Here is a 15,045-nt window from a genome sequence, read left to right as displayed (position 1 = left end):
CTTAACTAAGATATCAATATGGCGGCCAAGTCCAGAGACTAGCGATTTCAGAAACTAAAACAAAAAAACCGAATGGCGTCCCACGTATCTATGTTAATAAAAAAGGTATTTCCCTAGTTTTTTTATTGCAAAATCTCATTATTAATCAAATCTCGTCCTAGCAACAGAAAATTTCATTACAAAAAAATACGCACAGAATTGCTTAAAATTCAATTTGACCCCGCTTTTACGTTACCGTTGCATTAGGCAGGCTACTCCACATTGGCCTTTTAATAGCTTGTGACATAACGAATTGGAATTTATGTCCATCTGAATTTATTGAATAACAAACAGTTTGCCAGGTTGCCTTTTTATAAGACCGGTAATATAATAAGGGCCTATTCAATGTTGTTGCGTTTGAATGAGAGGCCGTACGGTCAAGGAATGATTTATGTATTGCATTGTACCTTGTAACAGTGAGAATATGAAATCCCTAGCGGCATTCATATTTCATATTGATTGTAATTATGACAAGACACAATGTGGCACAGTAATCATATATATATATATATATATATATATAGGTATATCATAAGCCCACAAGCGGTATTGTACGTCTAAGGAAAGACTGCCTCCTTGTGTGCTTGTACAATGGGCTGTCTCTGTAGAATTGTTTGACATGATGCCAACGGCCACTTTCTATCACCGAACCGCTCGCCGTCGGCAGGATGTTCATCCTCACACCCTAGAACCTAAATGGTCGCGTACTATGTGTGCGGTTTAAAAGGAATTTCCTCTCACGGACGCTCCGGCTGTGGAAACGCTTCCGAGGTTTTCCCGAAGGTCTACAGAATGGGGTTCTTCGGAAAAGGCGTGTTCAGGTTTTTAAATGGTCGGCAACGCGCACGTAACACCTCTGGAGCTGCAGGCGTCCATAGGCTGCGGTGACTGCTTAGCATCAGGCTGGCCATATTCTTTATTGCCACTGTCGTGGTTTAAAAAAAAAACAAATTCCTGGTCAGAACTTGTATGTGCACTTTACTTAGGTATACGAGTATTACACAAAAGAGGACTTATGTTGGCCACGTCACGCCTTGTCACTGATATTGTTGGCGTTTGTGCCTTGCCCCCCTTAATGTGATATTCATTTATTTTATTTTCCGGCGGATGGCGCGCGTCTGTAGCGCGCTGGAGGAAACAAAGCCATTTCCGTGAGACGTAGACGACGATCCGGGACGCGGGCCGGGCCGGTGCAGACGGGCAGCAAATGCATCTTAGGTCTGGTCGTTCTGACCGCCGTCTATAAGGTGTACTCGTAAATGTTCGGAAGCGGTCATTCTCGCCCGTCCGGCGCCGGCGGGTAGACGTTGTACGCGATCAGAACAAACGAGCCCTTAGACGGCCTATTAAAGGCATTTGACGAATGTGTGCAAAGTATAAAAAAAAACGTTGAATAACCGACCATGTAATAATCTGTTCGATGCATACATAATGAATACGAGGTAGACAGCTAAATAGGACGGCACGAGTTCAAGCAAAAAACTGGAAAAATACCGCCTCAAAGGTCAGATGATAATGGAGCAGGTATAAAGCAGTGTTGGGCGTAATCAATTACTTGTGTAATTTTAACTACAAATTAGATTACATGTAGTTAAATTATTTGTAGTTGTACATGTAGTTAAAACTACTTGTAATTAAGATTTGTAAACTTTGTAATTAAGATTTATAATCGAAATTACATTAATTTATAATCAAAATTACTCGATTACTTCTTGATAGGCAAAGATGAGCAAATTTAGTAGTTTAGTACTCTCTCAGTAAACAAAAGATATATTTTTTTTTCATACATAATCTTAACCTCATGGCATATAAATAAATAAAAAATACTCGGGTGCCGCTTCATGGAACTGAGTACCTGACAAAAACTCGTTTTTGCCCTAAAATGTTCATATTTTTAATAAGTCCCTTTATAGAAAATCTTGTCAAACTAACATTCCTTTTTTTAAATGAAAAGTCAATGTTGATAATGTTGTTGTTTTTTTTTTAAGATGAACTTAAAATTTGTTCTTTTTTTTAAACTGATTTGGGAAACAAAGATGATCGAAAACATTTTTTTGAGTAAAAGTTATTTGTAATCGCATCAAGTAATTTATTACACATTACAATTACAAAATGTAGTTATTAATCCGATTACTAACTACATTTTGTAGTTAGTAATAGTAATTTCGTTAGTCAAAGGCTCAACTACTTTTTCCTAAAAATTGGAAATTGTAGTTAAAACTACGTTTTGTAATCATAATCGTTAATCTGTAATCCAACTACTTTTTACCCAACACTGGTAATTTGCATCCTGATTAATGAGCTTGTAATCATACTGCTACTTACTCTGTGTGTATGTTGTGCTCCGGATGGTGATTAAGATTTCCAGTGGGAGTACTGAATGTACGGATGGGAGATGAATTCTTGCTAAGCTAAGCTTAATTTATTATCAGGTAAAAGTCATCCGCGGTTTTTATTTGTGGTCACCCCGCCAATTCACCCCGGATGAGGGTAAAAGTTTATGATATTTAACCTACCAGTTGTGTAGGTTACTCGCTAAAGTTTCATCACGCTCTAATATAATTTGTTACCAGAAACAAATAAACATTTAATTAAACTTCATGATTAAAATATACCGTTGCAGATATTCATGGAACAGTTTTAAATACATTCAATCACCCCGCGGCTCTGTCGCGACGGCAACAATTCTTCACATAACGTCGAACATGACCTACGATAAAGCCACAATTACAATAAAGACCTCGCGCTATTAAATTTTAATAAGCTTTGGGGTAATTCAGAAAACTGAAATTTCATTATCTGTGCATAGTTTTGCAAGTGACATGTGAGAAATTACAATTCTAATATAGCCGAAATTAATATTCACTTTCATATATGTATGTCACGCTTTTCTAGTTATACTAATTTGATCACTGTTTAATTATTCACCAGCTCGGACATAAATGGTTCATAAAATCGTTTCAATATTCCATTTTATTTACAATTGAGTCTAATATACTATTATTAACTATTCATATTGTAGGCATGGCGATGGCGTGGTCAGAGTTCCTATTCACGTTGCTTAAAGAGAATTCCCCTATGATCAATCAAAAATGATCTCGCGATGCGCAATAACCTTGCACATGAGTGGAGATCACACATCATAGCCGGTATAACTGTGCTTAGTTCTGCAAGCGCTTGGAAATATTGGGATAAATACAGAGCGAGCTACCTTTTGACATTCGTATTTTTATGATGAACAGTTTTTATTCAAAGGTTGAACATTTCGTATAAATATTATCTGTTGAAATAATAATAATAGGATAGGATTTAGTTTAGGTTAAGATTTTTGTAATAGTAAAGTAGGTTTTTAAGGTATTTAGTTATTGTATCGTTTGTAGTTGATAACCTAGATCTAATTTTAGAGCCGTAAAGTACACTATGAACCTTTTTTTATGAGGGCAACAAATACTTTTTGCCTTGAAGCCTGTGGCCTGCCCCCCGTAAAGCCCCGCGGGCCGAAGAGTATTGCTGGTCTAAGTGGTATTCTACAGTGACCTTGTAAGGCGTTTTTTTATTACTATTTTGTTTAGTGGTTTTATTAAAATTAGTTTATAGCCGATATTATAGAGCCATTTATTTAATATTAGATAGTATTTTAAGAATATTTGTACGCCGTGTATTATTGTAAATTATGGATTGGAAACAATATTATGTAACATCAATGTATGCCCTTTTTTACACAAATAAACTATAAACTATTTATTCATTCATTATTTGCACAAAAAAAATTTAATCATAAAATCGATCACGGTTTTTGGTCCCGTTGATTGGTATTTTTTGCTCCGCCATTTTTTTCAATCGCTCGTCTATACTGCGCTGGGCCGCGGCGTCTCAGACGCGTCGATTTACCATTCGGAGTGAATTTGACAGGCACAATGTTTATTACTTCCCATTTTCTGGCCTCTTTTGTAAGAATCTTTGTGTGGAAATAATTTATCTAATTTGGAACAAAGCGAAATATTCGAAGGCATATCACTCGAAATAATTCGCTTACGTTCGCTCTTAAAATGCTTTAGACGTTTCTTAAGTAATGTTGTGGTTCCCTTTGTATGTTTTCTTTTTTTTCTGTTACCTTATTGTGTATTCATTATACATTAAATAAGTCACATAATATGCTCAAGTTTCATATTTATTAGGGTTAAAATTATGTATATTTAGTAAGTATATTTATCTAATACAGTCTACAATTTCAACTGACATAAACATTTCATTAAATATGACTTACTTATAACAACATTTAATTAGAAGTTGTTTTGTTAAAATATTTTGATAATATTATGAAAAAATTATTAAATTATTGACCTTTATCAAAACATGATTAAGTATTATCCCTTTTTTTCATACACCCTGCTGCAAAATTGCATGGCTACGTTATGAATGAATTCCATTAAATACAGTATAGGTACAAAGAGTTGCAAAATTGCATGAACATTCATATATATATCGTATAGGAAAAATAGATTTACCTACCAACATAGCTCTAAAATTTTATTCGTAAAGGATCCATTTAAGATGACTTAGAAAAAAAATACAAAAACATCGACGAGGATGGGATTCGAACCCACGCGTGCAGAGCACATTGGATTAGCAGTCCAACGCCTTAACCTCTCGGCCACCTCGTCATGTCGGTGGCGCGCAAAATTACTGTTCACTTCTTATCGAGCGATACGTCACGGAAATTAGCCTTGTATGGAATCGATATGTAAATATTGAGTACGTTTACAAAAAATATATTTTACATGAAGTAAACGTGGCAGTACAGTTCGCAGTTATATTTTTTTGCAAATAGTTTTGATTATTTTACTATTATGTATTCATATTCATATCCCTTTATTAATAAAATTATATCCTTTTAGATAATAAATATATTTTTAGATTCTGAAGCCATCGAAATAATCCAACGGTGGTAAACAGTTGCTTCCCAAAAAAGAACGATCCGAAATTGCTTGTTGCTAGGCTTACTTGATTAAAGAACATTTTGAATCTGATTCTTATTAGAACCTCGCAATACCATTTGACTTAATCTAATCTTTTTCTATATTAGTTAGGAGGCAAACGAGCAGACTTATCGCCTGATGGTAAGCAATGGGGAATTAGGGATCTGAACCATGCACGAAATAAAGCATCACAAAAATAGAAAAATCTAGATCGCAGTTGAATAAATCCGAAAGAACTATAAAGAGTAGATAAATTGACCGTGACGCCATTGTTCTGTTTTCTATATGGGTTTCATAATAGCTAATCGTTTTGACAGTTCGAAATAAAAAAGGTTTGACTAACCAGTCAACTACCCTATTACCGTCTCCCACACCAACACCGTAAGTGCGTTGCCGGAATTTATATAACTTTGTTGTCCACCGGTGCACCTCGACCCCGGAGTCCCAACAACTAGGTGTAATTGGGGGTCAGAATTATACTGGTTGGTTAGGGGTGATTTTGTTAATGTGCCTGTGTGTGAAATTTTTTGACACATGCCGTCATTAATCGTTTTACGCATCGCCTTGTGTTCATCAATGGGCCCATATTTCCCGCTTTAATGTTTTTGTATATTGCACTATGAACTGATTAAAAAAAACCACTGCCCATTAGTAATAGTATGGAACGCCTATTTTGTTTCTTGCATAGAAAATGTATGGCGTAGTTTTTTATAGTTAAAAAACCAGACTACTTATACCTACAGAATGTTTTTAATAACAGGCAATATTTTGCGATGTGAATAAATACGCCATACTGAGCAACGTTTACTATGGGACCAACTAAATAGCGAAAATATTACTCTCCTATATAAAATATCAATATCTGACTAGCCATAATGTATGAAACAGCCATTTTTTCATGATTTCGGGGTTGGTCCTATAGTAGAAGCTCAATATGACCTATAGGTACATTCATCTCGTTTAATAACTGTAAGTAAAATATTCAGCTCAACCGAACTACGCAAAGATCAAAACTGTAAGGAACATAAGAAATAAAAGTTGTCTAAAAACCCTTTTAAAGGTAAAATATACATCCAGAATCTTATTTACGAATACACACATGTACGACAACATTCTCAGACGGCCTAGGTACGCAAGACTACGCACTCTAGTTTTCCCGTCACGTGCCTCCTCCGATGGCTCTCCTCGGCCCATATTTCCTGTTCCCGTAAGCATTCAATAGTGTTCACAAGTGCTCGCACCAATTGAGAGGGTGCGTACCGCGTAAAGTCGTTTACTTAACTATTTTATGTGTACAGTTTGCATAGAGAGTTTGCTTTGGAATTATTTGCTTAAACGCTTGTAGCGAACGTGACTTGTTAGTCTTAAAGCGGGATTCCACTATGTGGCACTGTGCGGCACAATCATTTTTGTACTCAATACGGCCTTTTAAGGTAAATAATATTAGGTCGGGGCAGGGGCAGATCAAAAATGAGATGGCGGGATGACCTCGACGCTTTATGTAACGACTGGCTGGGAGCATGCACCAAACCGTGATGACGGAAGAAAGGGGAGACCTTTGCCCAGCAGTGGGACACAAGATAGCTAATAAAAAAATAGGTTATTGTTAAGCTCCTAACAAGTATAGCTCCCTTTATTTTCATAAGTAGTAGAATCTCTTACAGATGCGTAACTCTATTAATCTGTATCGCTTCAACTTTAAAAGATAGGAAGAAGGACTAATTTGCACGTATTACATATTATGTTCGGGAAGGTAAAATTTAGATGTTTTTCGACCGAGTAAATGTTATTATGGGACTTTAATTGTCGCTTTATCCTTAATTAACAGGAACACGGAAGCCAAATTAGAGCCTAAACATAATTAAGATACAAGTTTGATCAAATTACAGCTGTATAAAGATTTAGCCGAATATTTACATAATAACAAAACAACCGGGCGAATTCTTTATTAAGTTACAAAAGAAATTATCACGAAGTTCAGACGAATCGGCAAGCGGACAATCGAAACTCCACAAATTGACATCTTCGAACAAAGAAATTAGGCTGCAACCATAGAATAATAAATTATAGAAGGTATGTACTGGCACCCGTAACACAAAATATTTTTCACTAACTAATAAGAAAGTTGCATTTTATCCACATGTGGGGCAAAGTAACCAGATGCAAATGTTGAGTTGTTTCCTCATGTTAGCTGATGGACTGGATGGGTGGACTATTAAATAATAATTTTGAATAATACATTTTATATGAACGTAATAGTTTGGATTTCTCGAGAGCTCTCGGGTGTGCTTTGCGACAGTAGAATGCCGGTTCGTGTAAAGGGAAAGGTGTATAAAACTGCAGTCCGCCCTGCCCTAATTTATGTTGCCGAATGCTGGCCCATGAAAAAGGTCCACACCACAAAGGTACATACGACAGAAATGAAGATGCTGAGATGGGCCGGAGGTGTCACCCTCGCCGACAGGGTAAGGAACACGCATATCCGTGGAAGTTTTAAAATCCGCCCTATCGAAGAGAAAAACTATCCGAAACACGTCATAGGTGGTATGGACATGTAATGAGAAGGCCTGAACAGCATGTGAACCGCCAAGTCCTTAACATATGTACCGGTCCGAGAAATCACGGCAGACCCCCCTTGACTTAGATTTCCGTCATCAACAGTGACCTGAAGACAGCCCAAGTAAATGACTCGAAGACCCAGAACCGACGTGTCTGGCGACTAAGGACGAGGAGAGCCGACCCCAAGTGAAATGGGATAAGGCTAAGCAGAGAAGAAGAAGAAGTAATAGTTTGGATTTGATTTCTTTTGGTTTTTTCGATGTTTCATAGTTAGTATTTTCCTAGCGGTGAATAATTTTGTGTTTCGCTCGGAGGCAAAGTTTGTTTAACCCTCGTGCATTGAAACCCTCGCAACGCTCAAGATTCCACTTCTCGAATCACCCGCTACGCTGACGGTCTGTTTTGGAATCTTTCGCTTGCTCGAGTATCAATATTAATACGAGCGGTTAAACAACAACTCGGATCCTTGTAAAACAAATAACTATTCATCGCCATTTCATACAAACGTAGTCCTCATTTTCCTCTCTAGATATTAACATTAGATATAAAAAATATTTTGACACAATTTGATGTATACCTTAGTATTTAAAAAATCTATGGAATTTGTTTTTTGCTCTTGATTCTTATAATAATTAAAAAAAGTCCAACGAACGAGCTGTATACATCAAATTGTGTGAAAATATTTTCCGTAATGTCAATATCCCGAGAGGAAAATGGGGCCTACGTTTGTATGGAGCAGCTGTCGTCCCTTTTCCTCTTAACTAAGCGGAGCATGCAGTCCTGAGCTGAACTAGTGCGCCCGAAACATTAAGTTATATAACATTGTCCGTAATAAAACCCTTTTTTTTATATCATTTTGACATAGCATTTGTATAGTTTCGCTCTTTCCCTCGATTATGGTAAAAGAAATGGAAAGAGTCGTATTTAGGTTTCTAGGCTTTATTATTCTTAACTTACATTATAACATTCGCAATTCGCTCATTCATATTCCGAACAAGTGTTGGAATTATTCACGAAGAGAAAGAGCACATTATCTACTTTGTTCATCGACATCGTATCTCGATCGAGCGGATGTTGTAAAAGATGCTTTAGTTAGTGTTGAATAAAGATTATATTTCCGGTTAGCATTTACACAATTGCGAGGTTGCTAGAGTAGATGGTCTTTATGTACGTTTTAATGAAAGAAAGTAGGTACAGGTCCATTAGGGCGGGAATATTCATCGGGTGCAGCGGAATGATAATCATTCCAGTTATTGTTATGGGTTCGGCGCCGGGTGAATTAATTCTATGAGCTCAAGCTGAGCCATTGGTAATTTGCGGTGAGTTCCTTCTTTATTTATACTGTAGCAACGAAACCTCATTAATGTTAAAGGGGTTTTTTATCACATTAGTAAACAGCGTAATAGTACATTACGATACAAGTGCGAAAAATAGGAAATTCGAAACGAGTGGCGCTAAATTAAAACACGACTGAAGGGAGTGTTTTAAATTTACACGAGTTGCGAATTACCTATTCGCACATGTCTCTTACAACGTTTTACATTACATATGGCCCTTTAAATGTTCGATACAGTAACGTAATATGCTAATTTTCGCACTAGTGCGGTAAAGTAACACCATATGTACTGTAAAAGAAGTACACTTTAGTTACTTAGAGAGATTTTACACTGGTTTTATAATTTCGGACTTTTCAATGATAATTAACTTTTTGTTCACAAATCAGTTAATGCCACCACGCTTCCGATCAAAACTCCATTCATCCGGCCGTTTATCAGTATCAATAAAGAGAGAAAATCTGTTTGCAAGCAAATTAAAAGAAATATTTGTAAACAAAGGCTATTTTCTTCTGTTGAGGAATATTTCAAGATTTTTAAGATGAAATAGAGTTAGAAAGTAATTAAGTCAGCGTACAAAAAATATTTTAATTAACGCAAAATGTGCATAGTTTAAATTGGCGGCCCCTTGAGTTTTAAGTTATAAGTTATAACAAATGTTATTATATAATAAAAGCATTAGACAAAATTTCGTCTTCTGAACTTTGCACACTCCTCAAAAATGTTAACCTATTGACAATCTCAAAATGATTTTCGACGTTTTCGTGTAATGAATGTGTCGCCTCTGACTCGCGCTCTTCCAAATCGCATTCGCATGCCTTCACCTTTCCATGAATGAGGACATTAAACCAATTTTTCACTTGTGAAGATCGTAACGTTCGTCTTTATGGATGAGTGCAAGCTGCATAAAATGGATTTTTATGCGTTTGTGCATAGAACTAAAATCTATTACATTAGCAATTGTGCTGTAGCCTATAATTTAGCAAAACCAGAGCCAATTTTCGCCATTATTTTTGCCGACTGCCGCAAGGTTATAATTTTCGAGCCTATTTGTGTGTGTAATTATTATGCACGGCCTACAACCCACACCGTTTGACGGATTACAATGTCTGAGGTTTCATTAAATTTCGTCTCAATTGTGGGAATGACTGTAGTAATAACTACATAAGTTTCCATATAACCTGTCAAATTTGAAGGTCGTATTTTCGACAAAATAACATACATCAGAGTGTAACACTTATATAGAACGGCTATGTACCTTCTCAACTTTCGATCGTGGCTGGCTAATTCTGGAACATCGGCTCAAAGAAGCCGCATGTTCTTGGCGAAACCTCACATGAAAATTGCACTAAAACTACTGAACAGAACTTAACGATCTGCATATAAAATGCTCCTTGTGTATCACTGCAGCTATTTAAATAGGTCACGTTTCGAATCGTTAAGTATTTTCAAAATTATATATGAATTTAGTTAGAGAACAAACCTTCAAGAAAAGAGCGTACTCCCATCTTAAAGGCCGGCAACGCACTTACAACCCCTCTGGTGTTGCAGGTGTCCTTGGGCGGCGGTAATCGCTTACCATCAGGTGATCCGTCTGCTCGTTTGCCTCCTCTACCATAAAAAAAAAGAGAATATAAATAACAAAACAGTGGGTGGACACAAATATTGACGACCATATCTGTCATCGCGAAAAACATGTTTTGTTTCTACGCGAAGAAAGATGACGTTTCAAATTAAACAAAAGTAGAAATTTGTATTAAAATTGTAATTATTAGTAATTAATGTTAGTCTCTTAAAATACCGTAAATATTATCAAACATTTATTTTATTTAAACATTATTCGATTTGGAAAAGCTTGGTTGTTGTTTTGAGTTGATTTGGCATTTGGCGAGCCTACGCGTAACGGAACGATTTTCTAATGTCACCCGCACCTTGAGGTGGATGTGACAGACGGGAGAGATTGCTAGCACGGGGCACGTTGCGCTCCTCGAATTTCTGAAGATTTACGCTAGATGCCTCCACCGTTAGACTTGCCTGTTGGGAAGCCCAAGCATGTAAAGTGCGGACATCGCCGCGAGTGTTTTGTAGCGATATAGTGCGGCAACAAACGTGATTCGTCGGGACCGGAAGCTCCTGACCTGATGGCCTTCCGCGTCATCCGGCGCACCTGCGCGTGTCGCCAGCTCCTCGGCGCGGTGTGCTGACGCCGTCTCTTCCGCCGAAGGGCACAGCTCCGGCCTGCGGGCTACGGGCCTGCGGGTAACTAGGGACTTTTGTGCCAATTAAATTGTATGTAACCTATTCTGGCCTTATTAATCATATTATCCCTGCCAGATTCCCAGAACCAGGTTAAGCTAAAACAAGAGGCCTTTGTACTCCAATTGTCCATTGCTTTGCTGCGAGCCACATCCAGGTACTCGTTATTCACTACAGTATATAAAATACAAACCCGCATTTTTATCCGCTACAATAATGTTTTTATCCGCTACATGACATAAGATATATTAAAATGAGAAGCCTTAACACAGTACCTAGTACTTTTAAATTCTGTAATTTGACTTATTTACATAGCTCATCTACTTTTTGTATACCGTATACCGTACCGTACCTACCGTATTTATAAGAAATCTAGTTCTATTAACGGTTTGCCACTGGTACGAGAAATGAGAAATGCATCTGCCTTTCACGGCATTTGGCAGGATTCAATAAACCAACTATTTTTTTTGATAAAGTTATTTTCGTTAAACATTTTCCTATTATCCGGTGACTTGACTTACACGCAGCGTTTTCGAAACACGATGCCTCTTAGGCTTTCTATTTCGAAATAGTGCACGTTAGTAACAGTCACAATTATTTCCGTCGGCAAAGTGTTTTAGTTCCCACTGTACCCACCGCGAAGTGGCACTTCAATGAAAATGTAGTACAAAGTGCGCGTGTCCTCAAACGCTCTTTCGCTTCAGCCACAAGCGATAAGAGCGCTCCAGAGGCTTAATTCTAATCGCTACCCGCGAGCAGATGAGTCAAGATCCAACAAAAACCAGTATAAATGCGCTTTCAGTGCCTACGAATCTCGAGCTCAAATAACACTGGTTAGGTGAGATACTCGACTCGTTGGAAACTTAGCTAGCGATGACATTAATACCTTAGGAGCGATTTCGGAGTACGTCAAATACAGCGTTCAGGATGGTGAGTGTTTGGCCAGCCTCTCCCGACAATGGTGGCGTGTCTGTTTGCCACGTAGATACTAGTTTGCTTACCTACTCACGCGGCTGAAGATTTATTCACATCACACTTAACCGCAGATTACATAAGAGCCTTAGCACACTAGGTGCGTACATAGCAGAATCAAATGCAAATTGTGCATAAGTAGCAGATACTTCACCCTCATATAAAATTACAAGTGTTTTTAAAATACGATAAACCACAATAAGGAACCTAACTTAAATAATCATTAAGCTCCTAATAGGGTACCACTAGAACGTGCCGTACGGCGGGTCTAAAATCTTCTAATGGTCCTAACCATAACCGCAGAAAGAGGATAGGACCATCTAATTGAAAACGTGAGTGGATGAACGTGCTGTGTAACTATTTTTCAGATTTAGATTTTTTATTATAAATGAATATTTAAAGGTATAATGAATAGTTTAATATTTTCTGATTTCATGATTTTAAGCCATAAAAGCCTACAACCCAATTAATAAACGTGTTATGTACATAAAAAAATCCAATCCTCCATCCATGGATGAACGTGCTATCTCGCCGTTTCAATGGAAGAAGATGTTATGTGTCATTCAAAGCACCTTCATTCGTATTGTTATATAAATACAAGTTAGAACGTCTAGCAAGAGCAAGGATCAAATGTAACAATTTTGAGGACAGAAATTAGGCTCCAGTGTATTCAGTTCAGGTAAAAAGGACGGTAGGTACTGTTCTTCTGTCAAAGTCAAATTTTATTTACACGGTAATCCTGTTAAAACACAAGAATCCGTTTATTCGAGTTCTTTCTCCTTACCGTAAAATGTACGAACTTTACTCCAAAATTCGAAATTTAATTTAAATTTTTAAATTATTATACTGTAGAAGGTTTATTGATGTATATGCCACATGTCGATTTAAAGTAGACCATCACTACTATTATGTTGTAACACTTAGGGCCGGTACAGACGGACTGCAACTCGACTGCAACTTGTATGGGAACTGCACGTCGAAGTTGCAGTTGGAGTGCAGTCGGCATGCAGTTCCCATACAAGTTGTAGTCGAGTTGCAGTCCGTCTGTACCGGCCCTTAAATGTAGTTATAATATAGTTTTCATAAATAAAAACTGTTGGTTGTTAGAGCACAATTACCCAGTGGGGAGCAAAGTAGGCGCATTTTTCGATAACACGGTTGTACAAGAAAGAACCTTATCTCACCTTGTCAAGTCGCTATAGTTTTATCAGAGCATTTTTGACTCCCTTTATCAATGTGTTTAAAACTCCTTTACACCACACCATCCGTAGAAAATTCGCGCTATCTACAAATTTGTATTATACTGGGTAACTCTGGGCTCGTGAACACGTGATCCTGAATTTCAAAGATGTGTTAAGATGGAGTGGCATTGGTAGTCCGAAGTAGACGAAATGTATGGACCCAGGGTAATTTTCTAAAGATTTTCATATCGGTCCAATGGGAAACCTTGTTCAGTATGAGCAATCTTTATACATTTTTGACATTTCGGATTACGGCCCCAAAATCACCCAGTAGTTTAAGTTTAAGTAATCTGCGACATCGGTGCGAACCTGGCCTCTAGTATGGCAGGGAACTCGATCAATTTGTCTCTACAAACATTAGGCGGGATGTTTGCTCCGCGAGTGCTAAAGGTGACGGGGTGCGGAATTTGGGGAAACCAAGGCCTCCGATAAATTGGAGAACCCGAGCACATTTAACGCAATGTCGTAACGTATTTTATGGCAAAGGTGAGAGAATGATTTCAAAATTCAAAGCAAAAAATATTTTTGGGACAATCTTACACGAATTGGCCTAGCCCTAAACTAAGCAAAGCTTGTACTATGGTACTTAGTAACCATATACACCAGGGGTCACCAATTAGTTTCGCTCGGGGTCTGTTTTAAGTAATGAAATGACCATCGCGGTCCGCACAACATTTTATAGAAAAAATATTTATTAAACAAATATAATTAAAGAAATAACAAAGGTATTTTTTTACATATCAATAAGAAAAATTACATTTTTTTGTTGCGGACTATCTGTCTGAAGTTTGGAGTAAAATTGGTGCAAGCTATTGACATTAAATCCTGGAGATGTTCGTCAGTAAGTCGTGATCGAAATTTATTCTTAATGAAGTTCATCTTCGAAAATGCTGCTTCACAAATATATGTGGACCCAAACAAAGTAAGAAGTTTCAAAGCTAATTTTTGTAGTTCTGGATATTGAATGCCACACACAAATTTTATCCAGAAGTCTTCACTGGAAACTTCCGTATGTTTATGTTTTAAAACTGTGTTTTCTTGGAAATCTATCATTTCTATTTGCAGAGGAGCTTTATCACTCCCGAAAACAATTGCAGCTTCGTTGCTCCATTCACCATCAGGGTGCAGAGAGTAAATGCTGCTAAGGATTTCTACAAACATTCTCAATTTTTTTAAAGTCTGCGAACCTGTTTTTAAATTCCGATTTAAGATCCGTAATGAACGTTTTGTATTGGCCGACGTCAATCTCGTTGTCACTGCTGATTATTTTATTTAAATTGGGGAAGTGTAAGCATTCATTACCAAGATCATTCATAAAGAGATCGAGTTTTCGCGAAAAACTTTTTACATCTGACATGAGCTCCCATACAAGCTTTCCTTTGCCTTGAAGTTTAAGGTTCAGGTCATTGATATGTTTAAAAATATCCGTCATGAAAGCAATGGCAGCTACATTTTCTTTTTCGTTTAGGAAACTTAAGTAGGCGTTTGCTGAAATCTGGTCACTGTTGAAAATAAATGTCTTCAAGTGTTCTAAAATGCTGAAGAATCTTTCTAAAACGCAGCCTTTGCTTAACCATCTCACATTATTATGCAACAGTAGATCGGATACATTTTTATTTCAAATTACGTACTCTGTAGTGCAAAAGTTGCTGTGTTCTCGCGGTC

General features: G+C 37.3%; 1 protein-coding gene and 1 non-coding gene across 4 annotated transcripts in view; both read right to left on the bottom strand.

Moving 5' to 3' along the window:
- LOC133527193 (furin-like protease 2) overlaps nt 1-15,045 on the bottom strand; it is a 368,596-nt gene that overhangs the window by 94,010 nt on the left and 259,541 nt on the right. The window lies entirely within an intron of this gene.
- Nucleotides 4,622-4,703, bottom strand: Trnas-gcu (transfer RNA serine (anticodon GCU)). Its single transcript has one exon. It is a non-coding gene; the product is annotated as a tRNA-Ser (tRNA).

Source organism: Cydia pomonella, chromosome 17, assembly GCF_033807575.1.
Source record: "Cydia pomonella isolate Wapato2018A chromosome 17, ilCydPomo1, whole genome shotgun sequence".
In the NCBI taxonomy this organism is placed as follows: domain Eukaryota; kingdom Metazoa; phylum Arthropoda; class Insecta; order Lepidoptera; family Tortricidae; genus Cydia; species Cydia pomonella.
This window is presented reverse-complemented; position numbering and strand designations above follow the sequence as displayed.